At 36.8% G+C, this 13,506-nt stretch overlaps 1 long non-coding RNA gene across 4 annotated transcripts in view; it reads right to left on the reverse strand.

Annotated features, from left to right (window-relative positions):
• LOC104005631 (uncharacterized) overlaps positions 1-12,727 on the reverse strand; it is a 209,930-nt gene extending 197,203 nt beyond the window's left edge. For all 4 annotated transcript variants that reach the window (XR_001713442.4, XR_001713444.4, XR_002943149.3 and 1 more), the window contains exon 1: positions 12,474-12,727. This is a non-coding gene — a long non-coding RNA (uncharacterized LOC104005631). The remainder of the gene's footprint in view (positions 1-12,473) is intronic.
• Between the last annotated feature and the right edge of the window lie 779 nt (positions 12,728-13,506).

Genomic DNA, 13,506 nt, shown 5'->3' on the forward strand with positions numbered 1-13,506 from the left:
GAGTGAACCTGTGTCTCAAAGAAAGAAAAAAAAGAAAATAATATACCTGAGACTTTGTAATTTATAAAGGAAAAAGGTAATTGGCTTATGGTTCTGCAGGCTTACAAGCCTGAATCTACTTGGCTTCTGGGGAGGCGTCAGGGAGCTTTTACTCATGACCGAAGGCAAAGTGGGAGCAGACACATTACATAACCAGAGCAGGAACGACAGAGAGTGTGGCAGAGGAGCCACATACTTTAAACATCCAGAATTGGAGAGAACTCACTCACAGCCCACTACCACAAGGCTACCACCAAGCCATCTGAGATCCACCTCCCGACTCAAACACCTCCCAGTAGGCCCCACCTCCCACACTGGGAATTACATCTCAGCATGAGATTTTGCAGGAATATATATCCAAACTATATCAGAGGGTGTCTTAGGACAATTGCATTTCCTTTAGGTATCTGTTCTAGGTAAGAAGCCTCATGTACAGAAAGAACTTAGACTTTGGATTCATCTAGGGATAGACCGCAGACCATAGACAAGTTACTCATTCTCTCTGGGCTTCAGTTTTCTCATCTGTTAAACTAGAATAAGAATTATATCAACTGGATGAGATTGATGTGGGATTACGTGAGGTAATATGTGTAAAGCACTTCAAATAATGCTAGACACAGAGTATGATCTCAGCATGTTAGTTGCTACCAAGCCATCACACTAATATTTTTAATTATCTGTGAACTGGGACTGAAATTAGCACCACATCATCAGATTTTAAAAAGTAAATGAGATAAAATATGTAAAATGTGTACTTTTTCATAGTAAATTCTCAGGGGATGTCAGCCATTATATTATTGTTCTTAAAACTTTGGTTTACTTCCTATAATATGAAGTCAAGAAGATGGATGCTGTGGTTTCCTTTATGTAACAGGGCAAGTCTTTCTTCCCTGTAATATAACAAATGGAGCTTTATCAACTACTCTGGCTTTTGGCAAAAAGTAAATTTTCAAACTGAATGTGCTTTAGAATAATTTTCAGACAGTTATAAATGTAACTCTCACACAAATATAAAATGAATATATGTCAAAAATTTCATTAAACTCATTAATGAAGGAACCAGTAGGATGTTAAAACAAGTTCAATATAGAGTTTATAGAGCAAAGCTAAAGCCAAGAATGTTGAAATGCATTTTCTAAGAGTTGCAAAACTGATTAATATCCTATAGGACCATATAATGTAATAATTGCTGTTATCTTTTCTACAGAGCAAAAATTAATTGTATATCATCCAGACAAAATTTACTTACATTGATACAGACAAGAATCACTTTTATTACTGTCAGTCTTCTATAATTTAACTTGTATTCCTGTAAGTGCTAACCCATAAAAAGCCAGTTAAAGGTACATGGCCCTATGGAATCAGATCATCTCTGAAAGCTTGCATGACAAGACTCAGCATTTTATCGAAAGGACACCTGATAATATTTTTTGCCCATTTCCAATCTTGAACATTTATTTTCAAACAAGTGCTGCTTCTGAATACTGCCCTTTCAAGGAGAAGTTATTTATTCTATGACAATTTTACAATACATATTAGATAGTCCCCTCCTATCTATACCACTGTGTGTATATGTTTATAGACTTTTTAAAACATTGTTTGCCAACTTATTTTTCCAGTTGTATTTATTTATTGGTATATAAAAAGACTACACATAATTAATGCATACAATTTGGTGAGTTTGACCCACCTGTGTGTTACCATCACCAAAATTCAGGTAATAATTAAATGTTCTTCTCATTATAATCAATGAAACTCATTAACACATTGTTATCACCCAAAGTACATAGTTTAAATTAGGCTCACTCTTTATGTTGTACATTCTATAAGTTCTGGCAAATGTATAATAACATATATACACTATTGTAGTATCATGTAAAGTGGTTTTACTTTCCTAAAAATCCTCTGTGCTCTATTCATCCTTCTCTCCCTCCAACCCCTGGCAACCACTGATCTTTTTACTGTTTCCATAGGTTCGCCTTCTCCAAAATGTCTTATAATTGGAATCATACAATATGTAGTATTTTCGTATAAGCTTATTTCACTAGTAACATGCATTTAAGTTTTCTCCATGTCTTGTTATGGCTTCACAGCTCGTTTCTTTTTAGCACTGAATAATACTCCATTGTCTGAATGTACCACAGTTTGTTTATTGATTTGTCTACTGATGGTCATCTTGGTTGTTTCCAAGTTTTGACAATTATAAATAAAATTGCTGTAAACATTTGTGTCCAGGTTTTTGTGTGGATATAGATTTTCAATTCCTTTGGGTAAATATTAAGAAGTGTGATTACTTTGTCATATGGTAAAAGTATGTTTAGTTTTATTAGAAACTGCAAAACCATCTCCCAAAGTGGCTGCACCATTGTACATCCCTACTAGCAATGAATGAGAGTTCCTGTTGCTCCACACCATCTCCAGCAGTTAATGTTGTAAGTGTTTTGGAATCTGATCATTCAAACAGGTATGTAATGATATCTCATTGTTGTTTTAATTTGTAGTTTCCTAGGGACACATGATGTGGCGCATATTTTTATATGCTTATTTTCCATCTACCTATTTTCTGTTCATGTATTTTGTCAGTTCCTTTAATCACATTGTTGATTTTCTTTCATTAAGATTTAAGAGTTCTTCGTATATTTTGAATAAAAGTCCTTTTTCAGATGAATATTTCATAAAGATTTTCTCCCAGTCATTACCTTTTCTTCTTTTATTCTTGACCATATCTTTTGCAGAACAGAAGTCATTAATTTTAACATCATCAAGCTTATCAGTTATTTCTTTCATGGAACATGCCATTGGTGCTTTACCTAAAAATTATCATCATACACAAGGACATCTAGATTTTATCCTATAAGTTTTATAGCTTTATATTTCATATTTAGGTCTATGATCCATATTGAGTTAATTTGTGTGAAGGTTGTAAAGTCTGTGTGTAGATTCATTTCTTTGCATGTGAATGTTCAGTTGTTCCAGCAGAATTTATTAAAAGGACAATCTTTGCTCCATTGAATTGCCTTTGCTCCTTTTTCAAAGATCAGTTGACTATATTTATGTGGGTCTATTTCTGGGCTCTCTTTTCTGTTCTATTTATCCTGCTTAAGAGTTCTCTGAGCTTCCTGGATGTGCAGTTTGGTATCTGACTTAATTTGGAGTAAATTCTCAGTTATTATTGCTTCAAATATTTCTTCTGTTCCTTTTTCTCTTTCTTCTTATTCTGGTATTCCCATAAGGCATAAGTTACACCTTTTATAGTTGCCCCACAGGTCTTGGATAGTCTGTTCTGGCTTTTTTGTTCTGTTTTGTTTTGTTTTTTGGCTTTTTTCCCTTTGCCCTTCCATTTTGGAAGCTTCTATTGACATATCCTCAAGCCCAGAGATTCTTTTCCTCAGCCATGTCTAGTTTACTAATGAGTCCATCAAAAGCATTCTTCACATCTGTTACAGTGTTTTGATCTCTAGCATTTCTGTTTTTTTCCTTAGAATTTCCATTACCCATCTGTCTTTGCAGGTTGTGTACTTTATCCATTAGTGCTCTTAGCATAATACTCATAGTTGTTTTATATTCTCCATCTGATAATGCCAACATCCCTGCTATATCCACGCCTGGTTCTAATGCTTGCTCTGTTCTTCAAACTGTTTTTTTTTTTTTTCTTTTTTGCTCTTTAATCTTTCTTTAATAGCCAGACATGGCATACTGGGTAAGAGGATCTGTTGTAAATTGGTCTTTGGCCATGTAGTGGTAAGGTGTAGGAAGTGGAAGAATTTTTTCATCCTATGATTAGGTCTCAGTCTTTTAGTGAGCCTGTGCCACTGAACTGTGAACTGCACAAATGTTTCTCTCACTTTAGCGGGGATAGGATGACTAAAGGACACTGAGGCTGAGTATGTTCCTTCAACCAGGTAGGTTAGAGTTTGGTAAAACCCAGCAGGTTAGGCTCTGTAAAATATATTCTCCCAAGGATGAGTCTTATTAAGAAAAACAGAATGCCCTGGCATATGTCAAAATGATTCCTTTTCCCCATCCCTTGCCAGAAGCACAAAGGAATTTTTCTCCAATATTCACTATGAGAACCTGGTTGAGCTCCTGGAGGTAAAACTCACCAAAATGTGCCCCTCCCACAATGCCCTGGAGTTTTCAACTCTCATCCTTGTCCATACTGAGCCTCCAGGATTTGTCAATTACAGTTTTAAGGTTTCCCTAGTAAATACTAGTTCTGGAGAAGTTTGCTCCTGGGTTTCTCCCTGTCGGTCATTCCTATTTTGGGGGTAGGGGTTTGTCCTGTAATCCCATTCTCTAACAAATCTTTGAAGGGTTGCTGATTTTTCAGTTTCTCAGCTTTTTACTTACTGTAAGGACAGAGTGAAAACTTCCAAACTCCTCAGATGCCAGACAGAAAATCCTCCTACTGTTTTTACTGTGATTTTACCTACAGATTTGGCGTCATACATTCCCACTTGTGTGTAGCCCACACATTTTCTCCAAATTAACCTAGAATTGCCATTGCCACTTCCAGAATTTGACCAAAAAAATTATCTAAATATGCTGTCTTTCTGGTTATAGTAATTGTCATGGGAATACTATGACTAAGAGAAAAACGCTACAAATATGGGATTCATTTTGTTCACAGAGAGTTTTCAATGTGAGGGAAAAAAGCAATGTATTTAAAAGCTGTTTCTTCTTGTTCATAGGCACTAAATACTGTCCATCTCTTTAAACATTTTACCTCTCTACGGGCTCCATGGTAAAGTGAATTCTACTCTTAACTATTTGGAAAGCAGTTTGTTAAGCAGAGAAACACTGAGCTGTGAATTAAAACTTCTAATGTGACACTGGAGGCACATAGAATTTTATCCAGATATTATAGAATATTCATGTATTTAAATTTTATTAAGCAAGTCAATGGGAGTAATTTCATGGTGATAAGATATCTAATTTCATTGCCTTCAGTGGCCCAGCTTTGTCTCATGTTTTTGTCCATTTTTTGCAGGCTTATAGCTAAACTGTTCTACACATAGACATCATCTTCTCTATTTTAAAATATTCGGACACCTGCAATAACACATAGTCAAAAAGCTCTTTTATATTGAGTTATTCATCCTTCAGCTTGTTTTTATTATAGGTCTATTGGAAGATTTCCACCCTCAGCCTTACTCTCTTAGCAGTTAATTAAAATATTCTTGCTACTGAAATGTACTATATAGTTCCTATAAATTAGGGGATGTCAAATATTGTAGTTTTCTTAGAGTAGCTAGGATTCCTCCTTTTTTAAAAATTCCCACTATTTCATACTTGCAGCAATTTAGAAAAATTGCCAATGCATCAATTAATGCCAATTGTCTAAAGGCTTCTATAATTTGAGCTTAAAATGCTAGCTCCAACCATAGAGCTTTGTATTTCCATGAACTGAGACTTAAAATACTGGGTTCAATGTTCATTTACCTAATGTTCCCCGGTAATAAAGACGTCTATTAAGGACATCTGTTGCAATTTGGTAACCTCTAATTTTAATGGAAAATAATAGAGTTCATGTCTGTAAGATTAGAGGTTATGGACTAGGTCTTTACACTGGTTTGGCGTCCTGGATATAATGTTCTGCCAGCCAACCTAATACATTCGCAAAAGGCCCAAAGTCTTGGTTCTGCAGGCCAATAAAAAGAAATAAAGAAAAAAAAACTTTTCTATCTTGTCACTTTGATCATTGCCTTGTCGAAAATCTGTCACCACCTGCTAGAAAATAATACTTTGTTTCTCTTTTTAAAAAGCACATGAAGAGACAAGAAACCAGTGAATAATTACACAGTAAAATGTACTTTGCCAACTAACAACAAGAGGGTGGGAAAAGGCAGAAGAGAGAAGAGAAGTAGAGAAAAGGGTAGGGATGAAAATCTCTGAAACTCTGTATAGTCCCCAAAACCCCCGATAGAGTTCATGGCCTTTCACTGATATTCAGGTTTTCGACATTTTTCTCTTTGTAGGGGATGGGGATTGGGGGTGAGAGAGAGACAAAACCTTTGCCTCTTGAACTGACAACCTACAGATAGTAAAAAGAATGCATCTGAGAAAACAATTATATCTGCCAACTTCAGCCACTGTAACAATGAAATTGTGACTGTTTTTAAATTCAAGCCAAACTTTAGCATTCCTTTTGAATCCAAGTCCTTAATGGCATTTATGACTCTCACGGGTATTTATTTTAGCTGAATATCTTGCATTTGCTATGCCAAGAGCAATCCCAAGTAAAAAGGATTCCTGTCACTTTATTCAGGCTTCAACAAAAAGCACCCAAGCCAGTAAATCACTAAATGGGACTACCAACTTCCTATGACATGCATGAATAATGCCTTAGCAGTCAGCTCACCGGAAAAATTAGAATGGGAGTGAAAAAAATCCTGTAAAAGTATGCCTTCACAAGCTGAGCCCAGAACTCTATCAAAATCAATTTCTTCCATTTGACATCTGAGTATGTTGAAATGTTCTAACAGGAAGCAACAGAATCAAATTTCTTTTCAACTTGCGTTCTGCATAAAGGAGGAATTATGATAACCAAGCTCACCAGGCTTTAGGTATTACTCAAAGTCCAATGTTAACTTGAGGCCACCTTGAGGCAGGAAAAACAAAGATGAAGGCAAAAATTTGGTGTTGGACACCTAGATTGACAAAAATTGAGCAAGTCAAGTTTCACACAACTATGTTTTTTCTTTAGTGACAGAAAGTTGGAAATGTCCTTGATCCAGTTTTACATTGGAGTATCAAAGGAAAAGGTTAATTGTGTAAGACAGTAACAAGATTATGGAATGGGTGTAGAAAGTTAAATATCTTTTACTATGATCAGTCCTCTATATAACAGTCCATACAACCTCCTTCATCGAAACCATGAGGCCCCTTGTAACTGAAACTATGTGCTTAACATCTCTGTTGAAGGAAATAGAAAGTCATTGAGATGCATTCAAATGTGTTCCTTTTGCTTTTTAGTCAGACTGTGCTTGCAGTTACCTTTGCTTTCTAAATATAATAAACCCAGAGTTAAGTCATTAAGTGTTGTCACCGAATGTATAAATGGCCACCTTACACATTTCTAAATGAATATCTCATTTTACATGTTGTTTTCTTCAAAAAATTTTTTATCTTAAATTGATTACCCATTACCAAAATGACAAAGAAATTTTTAAATCCTAGGAAAGAAACAAGTTTTTAATGGCATAGCTAATGAAACACATTTCTGTTGTATTTTCTAGTATATTAATTTGTTTCAAAGTATTTCTAAATGTACCAAAATTCACATATGTTTTGCTGAGTTTATTTCAAAATGATTTAGTAGTAATAAAAAGTAGAGTTTTTATATTATACTAATTAACATTCTTATCTTGAAAGGTCTGACCTATCATTTTGTATTAGTAATAATACAGAATTTTTCAATAAAAAATAAATAAGAAAGCTAAGGCATCATTTTTTGCAGGCTCATGTGGCTCTTTTGGTGATTTATAGACTAATCAATCATTAATAGAATTAAAGGCCATTTATACTAAATAAATTGCTTATGGCTGCAGCAAATTGTGTTTTGAGATTTACTGGTAAAGACTATAAATTGCCAGTCATGTTATTAGACATATAAATCACACAGTTACTGAAAATTGATTATCTGACTCCAATTTTTCTGAACATATTGTTACTCTTGCTTATTATTTTTCTTACCTAGGTCAGAGAAGTTCAACGCTACAGTGAATGAAGAAATGTGCAATTCTAGTATCTAAGGCTAATACTCTAATGTTTTTTGTTGTTGTTTTCTTGTTTTGTTTTGATTTCAATATTCTTTGAGATAAAGAAAATAAGATTTTTGCTTTTATGTAATATTGTAGTATTGTTTTTGTTTTTTCTATTCACTGTCTGCTATGGTTTGAATATTTGTGCCTCCCCCAAACTCATATATTGAAATCCTAACCTCCCAATGTGATGGTATTAGGAGGCGGGTCCTTGGGAGATGATTAGCTTAGGAGAACAAGGCACTCTCTAATAGGTTTAGTGCCTTAAAAAAGAAAAGTGCTCTCTTCTACCATGAGAGATTATGGTGAAAAAACCATCAGAAAGAAGGCCCTCCCCAGAACCCGACTGTGCTGGCAGCCTAATCTTGGCTTTCCAACACTGAGAACTGTATGAAATAAATTTCTATTGTTCATAAGCCATCCAGTCTATTGTATTTTATGATACTAGCCCAAATAGACTAAGATACTACCCGAGTCTAACTATCCCAGTCTAACTATATAAAAACTAATATATTTTTTAAAAATCATTGCAAAATATCTCTTGAATTTTATGATGGAACAATGTTATAACAAATCCATAATGAACACAGCTTCGTCCTCCTCCTTTGGCATTTTGCTAAGATCCCAAATATATAGTCTGCTTCTAAGAATAGAGGAATCACAAAAAGTTAAGGCATGCACTATGAATATTTGTGGTGTTTTGATGGTTTTTATGATAATTATTTAAGAGATAAGGTAGCATGTATTATTTGCATCTAGATGAAAAATTGGTTTAGGAGAACATTCTGGATACAGATTTTGAGTTCTAAATTAGTATGCTAGTTTCCCTGTCACTTGTCTTTTCCTATCTGGTATATGATACACCCTACACAAAGTTACCAGAATATTCTTATTTTGTTTTGTTTTTGAGACAGAATCTCGCTCTATTGCCCAGGCTGGAGTGCAATGGCAGGATCATAACTCACTGTATCCTCCACCTCCGGGCTCAGGTTATCCTCCTGCCTCACCCTGAGTCGCTGGGACTACAGGCACGTGCCACAATGCCCAGCTGAATTTTATTATTTTTAAAATTTTTTTGTAGAGAGGAGGTCTTGCCTAGTCTGGTCTAGAACTTCTGGCTGTAAGTGATCCTCCTGCTTCAGACTCCAAAAGCACTGGGATGACAGGTGTGAACCACCACACCTGGGCAGAATATTCTTACATATGGCTCTCATGGTTCCTCCGTTATTTATAGTATAATTTTCAAGAATTCCATTTTCTTAAACTGCTCTTCACAAGCTCTATCGTCCAGTCAGTCAATTCCAAAAAGTGACTGTTACCTAAACACCCACGTGCCAGATCCACTATGACTGCCTTTATCCCTCTGATGGTGCTTTGCAGCCCCAGCGCTACCATCTCCATCCTTCAGGGCCAGCTCAGAGACAACTGTCTCCAGAAAGTACTTGTTTTCATCAAAATGCTAGCACTGTTTCATCCCCTTAGGAAGCATTGCAAATTGTCAGTTCATCTCACGTACTTATATTTCTATTTATGCATTTATCTACTGTATCTACCTTTTTTTTTTTTTTTTTTTTTTGAGATGGAGTCTTGCTCTGTCACCCAGGCTGGAGTGCAGTGGCGCGATCTCGGCTCACTGCAAGCTCCGCCTCCCAGGTTCACGCCATTCTCCTGCCTCAGCCTTCCCAGTAGCTGGGACTACAGGTATCCGCTACCATGCCCGGCTAATTTTTTGTATTTTTAGTAGAAACGGAGTTTCACCGTGTTAGCCAGGATGGTCTCGATCTCCTGACCTCATGATCTGCCTGCCTCGGCCTCCCAAAGTGCTGGGATTACAGGCGTGAGCCACCGCGCCCGGCCTACCGTATCTACTTTTAAAATTTTTTACCACAAAATGTATATACCTTCTTATAATCTACAACAGGCAGAATGTAAATTTTTACAAATAGGTGATCATAGCTTTTTATTTCAGTATTTCAGGTATGATGTACTTTATAGAACAGACAAGTGTCTCCACCAAATCACTTGCTAGCAATCTGATATATTGTGATTTGATAGCAATTGAATAACACACAATTATCAAATGATTTAATTAACCTAGAAACAAATATCTGCAAATTAGAAACTAATTTTAAATATCTTGCAAAATTCTCCATTCCCATCAGGTCCGCAAATGTAAGATCTTGAAAAGAAACAAGGTCTGATCACAGATGAAGGAATTCAGAGTATGCCATCCTCAAATATGCAAGTTCGACCTAAGGTTTACTTTGAGCTGAAAGCAATTAAAGAAGAAACAGACTCGAGAAACTCTCTGCCCTCCCTGTTTTCCTCTCTACTAGGAAAGACAGGAGAATGCCTAATCAGAGGAGACAACTCTAGACCTTAATTAGCCCAGAGATGGCACCAGAAGCATCTGCATAACAAAACTTACTAACTAGCCCTTATCTTCTATTTAAGCCCACCCACAATTTGCTGCCCTAGAAATTCAAGTCCTGGAGTCTCACTCTGTTACCCAGGCTGGAGTGCAATGGTGCAATCTCGGCTCACTGCAACCTCTGCCTCCCAGGTTCAAAAGATTCTCCTGCCTCAGCCTCCCAAATAGCTGGGACTACAGGCATGTGCCACCATGCCCAGCGAATTTTGTATTTTTAGTAGAGATGGGGTTTCACCGTGTTGGACAGGCTAGTCTCGAACTCCTGACCTCAAAGGATCCACCAGCCTTGACCTCCCAAAGTGCTGGGATTACAGGTGTGAGCAACCACACCTGGCCATCTTGTCACTTTTCTACAACATTATTTTTCTTTGCTAAGATGTCATATAAGCTCAAGTTCTAACCACCCCATTGAGTCACTACTCAGCACTGAGCATCCATCGTGTGTGCGTGATGCACATGTTAACAAACTTCTTTCAGTTTTTCTCTTTTTGATCTGTCTTTTGTGTCTAATTTACAGGGCTTCAGCCAATGAACCTAAACTAAACACAGGAAAAATAAACGGTTTCCTTCCTTACAAAGGAAAAGGGTACTTTGCTTTTCTGATGGACCACCACTGAGCCACAATGGTGGGGCAGTAAAAATACAGAAGATGAGAACCTCTGGAATGAGAAACACCTATGTTCAAATTTCAGCTCTCACTTATTTGCTATATTATGATAAAACACACAGACACACACACACACACACACACACACAAGCTGTTATTTGATGCATGTAATAATTTTTAGCTTAAACTTTGCAAAAAATTTATGTAAAATCATAACTTGGTCCCATAATTCTTCAAATATATAAAAAACTCATGCTCCTTTGGAAATAAACATTTTTTGAGCAAAGATGTAGAGCAAAATGATAGCACTGTTTCTTACATATTCACGCTGTGTTTAATCATCATAAATGTCATGACTTGTGCTTATACATGCAAGCTGAAGTTTAGAACAGAAATACATATCCAATTAATTTTGTTACAACTGTAAATATCAAGAACTCTTTCAAAATCCAGAAAAAGGGATTTGTTAGTTGTTTTTGTTGTTTGAGTCAGTGTTAGTTATATTTAATTAATATGACTTCCCTCCTATGAGTACACAGAAATGTGCAAAGAAAACATCCAACTTTACTTATCCCTAAAGATTTTTAAAGTAAACCATGACAGTAATACCTTTCTAACACTTGATTACAGAATCACATTTGAACTATGTACAAGATCTTACGATGTTGGAGGTGGTAGGACTGTTCCTGTTTTTTCACCATGCTATGAGTACGATAAGTAATTTCTTCTAACAAAAGGTTTTTCAAAGGTCTATTATGGCTAAGTTGTTAAAACTGCTGGTAAATGGTCTGAGGGTTTCACTAAACCACAAACATTTCTGCAGGTTTTTTTCCTTTTTTAAAAAAAAAAACATATTAATTTCCCCATGGGTATACTACACCTTAGGAACTATTTTTTTTCCCATGAAATGGAATAGCCCTTTGGTTGAAGGAAATAAAAATATGTTGCTGTTATTCTTAGCCATTAAACCAATATTTGCTTTAGTCACAATAGAATTCCTTTTATAGAAGCCAGTTAAAGGAAAATCCCTTCAAAATTACAACAACAACAAAAATCCCTCCAAAGCTATATGCTTTTAAAGATAACTATACATTTGAGGAGAGATGTGACTAGAATCATTTCAAGAATTATTTTCAACTATAATTAATTAAACTATTGTCTTCTATTTGTTTTTTTCTTTTTGCTTTCTCCTTTTGTTTTGAACAGTTGCCTAACTGATACCAACCCCAGACAAAGTCATTAGCACTAGAAGATGCAGAGTGTGCAAGAAATATAAAACCTTTCCCGAAATGTGAAAAAGCCAAAGCTGATTTTGAACTCTTTAGATTGTACCTGACTAGCTCTAATAAAAACTCAGGATTCAGGTGACCCATGGTGCCATGTGGAAGTGTTACTGGGGGTCCTTGCTCCCAGAGCTCCCAAGAGGGTGGTGGGCTGCTTCCAAAATGGCGGCAGGCAGCTTTCAAGATGGTGACAAGCCTCGTGTTCTCTGAGGTGGGGTTCTTGGCCTCACAGATTCCAAGGAATGGAATCTTGGGCCATGAGGTGAGTGTTATAGCTCTATTAGAAGCCGTGGGTCACAGAAGAGAACCGTGGAACCCAGTGACTAGTGTTCAGCTCGATTAGGACGAACCTGGGCACTCAGCTGTGCAGGAACAATGGCAAGCCTCTAGCCGGATCAGGAGCGGCAATGGGCGCCTCGCTGGATCAGGAGCACAGTGGACACCCTGCTGGATCAGGAGAGATGGAAGTCAGTGGCGGGTCTCTGTCTGCGACGGCGGCAAACCCCAGTGGTGGATGGCGAGCAAAAGCTCAGCTTGAGCTGTAACAAACACAGACCAGAGAGTGCAGTTGCAAGATTTAACAGAGTGAAAACAGAGCTCCCATACAAAGGGAGGGGACCCAAAAGGGGCTGTCGTTGCTGGCTCGAATGCCTGGGTTTATATCCCTATCATTGTCCCTCCTGCTGTGCTCTCAGACAATAGATGATCAGCTATTTCTTTACCTCCTGTTTTTGCCTAATTAGCATTTTAGTGAGCTCTCTTTACTCCCTGATTGCTTGGGTGTGAGCTAAGTTGCAAACCCCGTGTTTAAAGGCGGATGCGGTCACCTTCCCGGCTAGGCTTAGGGATTCTTAATCGGCCTAGGAAATCCAGCTAGTCCTGTCTCTCAAAAGCACTTAAGTCGCAGACACAGAGAATAGTCTTCTTTGGAACACTCATCAAATTTGCCTAAGTGAATATGGAAGGGAAGAATCGTTGCAACTTCCATAACACATTGAATCACATTAATTTTAGCCTATACAAAATATATAACCCTTTTCTTAATGGGTGTTGCTTGGTTTATTGTTGCCTTTATCTTTCTTTCTTTTTCTACTTCTGAACAAATATCCTATCCCACTTCCTGCTAATGTTAAGGTAGAGGTTAGAGGGTAAAATATACACTCTCAACTCTGTAAAACAAGTAAGGCACCAGATATTCAGTTTTGGATTATCATATCGAACTGAAGTCAGCTCATTAATCTACCATTTTCTCCCTAAGATTCCAAATCGACACTCTTACGCAATTTAGAAGTTACCAAAATGATTAATAGGTTTCTCTGGTGCTAACCTAATTGCTATGACACTAAAGACAAGAACATTACAAAAGATAAAGCATTGAGATGA

Source organism: Pan troglodytes, chromosome 2 (assembly GCF_028858775.2).
Source record: "Pan troglodytes isolate AG18354 chromosome 2, NHGRI_mPanTro3-v2.0_pri, whole genome shotgun sequence".
NCBI classification, from domain to species: Eukaryota; Metazoa; Chordata; class Mammalia; order Primates; family Hominidae; genus Pan; species Pan troglodytes.